Below are 3985 nucleotides of genomic sequence, written 5' to 3'. Positions count from 1 at the left end.
CACCACCATCGTCATCACCTCCACCATCATCATCACCACCACCACCATCACCATCATCACCACCATCGTCATCACCTCCACCATCATCACCACCACCACCTCCACTATCACCACCACCGCCACCATCATCATCAGTGTCATCACCACCACTGCCCCCACCATCATCACCATCATCACCACCACCACCACCACTATCACCACCTTGTGCTGTCTGAATCTCCAGCCCCTTCCTTAACCTCTCTTCATGTGCACTCTGGAGTACAGTCATACTAAAATATTTTTCCCCAAAACTTCACACTTCACAACTCTTTACCTTTGTACATTCCATTTCTTTTGCCTGGAATGTCCTTTACCCACCTTGCCTGCCTGAGAAACTGCCATCTGTCCTGTGAAGCTTTCTCACATCTCCCCAGACAGTGAGGCATCTGCCCCTGTGCTCCTTTGGGCACCTCGCCCTTGTCCCTGTGGAGAAGCTTCCCATCTTTGCCACCTGTGTGGGCTTTGTCTCCTCAGCTAGACTCTGAATTGTTTAAGAACAGAGCCAGGGCTTGATTCATGAGCCAGCAAAGCATGGCACATACCAAACTCTTAAAATGTGTTCCAGGAAAGGAAGGACGAAGGAGTCTGCTTTTGGAGGAGTGGTTCTCAACAGAAGGGAGAGAGGGGAGAAATTTTGTCCCCCAGGAGATGTTTGATGATGTTTGAAGACATTTTTGGTTGTCATGCAACAGAGTGGGAGAGGGAAGTGTTACTGGAAACAAGTGGGTGGTGGGTAGTGGACAAATGCTGTGCTCAGCATAAGACAATGCATAAGACCGCTGCCACGACAAGGAATGATCCAACCCTAAATGTCTGGGCTGTGCTGAGGTTGAGAAGTCTTGTGTTAGACGATTATCACATGCTGGGGAGGGGAAGAAAGAGACACCTGACTAAATGCACAAGCTTAGCAGCCTGGCTGCCCACTCCCACCCCTCCCAGCTCAGCATCTCTGGGAGCAGAGGGTACCAGGAAGGCATGGAAGGTAAATAAGGGCTTAAATCTAGTCACCTTCCTTCCTCTCAATGTGATCCTCATCAAGACCCTTCCCTTGGTGAAGTTTCATTTTTTTACTTCCTACAGCCTCTTCCAACCCTCACTTTCTGGGATTCTGCATTTGTATGTTGGTTCCTATTGTTTCACTCATGGCCAAAAGATGTCAAAGCTGCACAGACTCTTTCACATGCCAAGAGAGGACAAATCCCAGATAGGCTGGCCTGAGTCACTGAGGCCTTGCATTACATTTGGGATGGCCCAGAAATTAAGTGAACGCACGTGCCTGAAAGGCAGGCCCCCTGCCTGCCCAGATACGTGGCCTTGAGGTTCAGAAGAAACAGGAGGAAGGGAAGGTGGCCCTTAAAGGCTCCATGGCTAACTTAGCTTTAATCTGTAGAGGCCTCTGTGTCAGTCAAAGCACCTTGCAGGGGAGCAGGGAGACATCTGTAATATTAGCTCTTCTGTGCCTCGTAAGAGCAGAAAGAAATCTCACTCTACAGACCATGACTTCTGTGAGGGGTGAGTCCTGTAGAATTACAGTGAGCACAGTTGATGCCTCGGCTCCTGCAGGAGCCCATGTTTGTTGGGGGGGCTGTGTTTGTTGTTTTTAACTGGCTTCAAAAGGAGGTAGAATATTGAGTCGTAGTAAAAAGCTTCATCTTTGGCACCAGACAGGAATGAGTGTGGGATCCACTTCTGTCATTAACTGCGTGACCTGGGATAAATGACTTAATCTTGTGTAAGCCTCAACCATGAGAGAGGAACAATAATAGTACCTACTTCACAGGGCTGATCTGCGGATTAATTGAGATCATGAAATCACAGGTTTTGCATACTGCCTGGCATAACTGCAAATAAACGGCAGTTGTTACTCTGAAAGGATATTGGGGGGTGAATGAATAGGCGAGGAGTATGGTGAATCCTCCCGAAATTCTCACCTAAACTCCCCTATCCAGGTAGGGTGCTGATGAGTCATCTTGCTGAGAGCTAAGATTTTTATTGCGCTTATCATGTGCTTACAACCGTCCTCAGTGCCTTATGCATGTTCACTGAGTCCCCATGGTGACCCAATGAGATAAGCATTACTATTCCCATTTTATAGATGGGAAACTTAGTGAGCCTAAAAGCTCACTAAGTGCCCAGGGCACACTGCTGGGTAACGGGAGGCAAAGGGTTTCGGCAAAGGCAGTTTGACTCCAGGGGCCCTGCACACACTGCTTGTGCACACACTGCTTGTGAATGCTTAGCTAGAGAAGAATGAGAAACGGGAGGGTGTGTCCCTGGGTCTCCCCCTCACCCCTCCCCAGCCTGCCTAAACCCTTTCCCTGCTCCCAAACACTCGCTCTACTCCTAGATAGTGGAACTTTGCAACAGCCCGGCAGAGAAGCACTTCGCTCTGCCCAGCTGCGGCCAGGCATGAGATAGTGTCTGCAAGGAAGGGGCTCAGGTGGGCGTGGGGAGCTAGGTCAGGTTGCCGCAGGGAGGTAACAGGCAAATGGGATTCGTCATTGGATAAACTGGGACTCCGCCCCAGCACCACCTGGTGCCTGTGGGTGGCTCTGAGCCCAGGGACATACTCTGGCAGAGCTTTATTTCTCTCCCTTTAAAATGAGAGCTTAGACACGCTCAAAAACCCTGCTGGCTGTAGAACGCCAGGTTCTTCTAGTGAGGAAGGGCTAGCGTCTGCCGCGGGGTGGGTCTTGGCCAGATCCTATCCCGGGGGAAGAGCGCCACCTGGCGAACCGCTCCGAGAATGTCTCAGAACAGCCACTAGGAACAGTCTCCCGGGTCCCAGCGGGAGGCTCTGCACATGCTTAACTTGGAATCCGAGCAAGGGGCTTCAGTTATCTGAACCTCATAATTCGGTTGGGTAAAATGACACTGAAGAATGGCAACGAAGATAATACTTAAAGTACCTAATATCCCCCACCACCACCTTCTGTCACCACTTTACTTTGAAATAGTAAAGGGTTATAAACCAATGTAGATGATAAATTCTAGAAGTTACACAGCATTTGTTCTGGGCACTCTGATAAGCTGTAACGCTGCCTCGATTTTTTCTTACTTATATTTTTTCCTTCACATTTGTTTGTTTGTTTTTAACTGTTGCAAGAACACTTGCCGGTCATGGTGGTTCATGTCTGTAATCCCAGCACGTTGGGAGGCCTAGGCCGGCAGATTACTTGAGGTCAGGAGTTCAGCACCAGCCTGGCCAACATGGTAAAACCCCATCTCTACTAAAAATACAAAAATTAGCTGGGCATGGTGGTGCATGCCTGTAGTCCCAGCTACTGAGGAGGCTGAAGTAGGAGAATTGCTTGAACCCAGGAGGCGGAGGTTGCAGCAAGCTGAGATCACACCACTGCACTCCAGCCTGGGCGACAGAGTGCGACTCCGTCTCAAAAAAACAAAAGAAAAGAAAAAAAAAAAAGAACACTTAACACAAGACCTACCCTCTTAATGGGTTTTCCTGTACACAATACAGCAGTATTAACTATATACTATAACTATATAGAGATCTCTAGAACTTAATCATCTTGCATAGCTGAAATTTTATCCTTGTTGATTTAGCTAACACTTTTTGAGTGTTTATGATGTGATAAGCCCTGTTCTAACCACTTTATTCATATTAATTTATTTAATCTTCAAAACAGCCATGAGAAAGGTATAGAATGACTGCTCAAGTCACTGACTTAATCCGTAAGAGACTGCACCAATTTGAAAAGTCTACAATAATAACATTTGGAAGGCGATTTTACACTTGATAAACATTACTTCATTTAATTCACACAACAGCCTGTTAAGATCAATACTATCTTCATATTAAAATAAGGAAACTGAAGATCACTCAGTCAACACATCTGCCTACCGTGTGCTGGGCCCTGGGGTGCACGTGAACAAGATGTCTGGGGTCTCCATGCCCTTGAGTGAGACTCGAGTAAGTACTCATGAA

The sequence above is a fragment of the Piliocolobus tephrosceles genome, chromosome 2 (assembly GCF_002776525.5).
Source record: "Piliocolobus tephrosceles isolate RC106 chromosome 2, ASM277652v3, whole genome shotgun sequence".
Lineage (NCBI taxonomy): Eukaryota > Metazoa > Chordata > Mammalia > Primates > Cercopithecidae > Piliocolobus > Piliocolobus tephrosceles.
The sequence above is the reverse complement of the archived record's forward strand: the minus strand, read 5'-3'. Positions refer to the sequence as shown.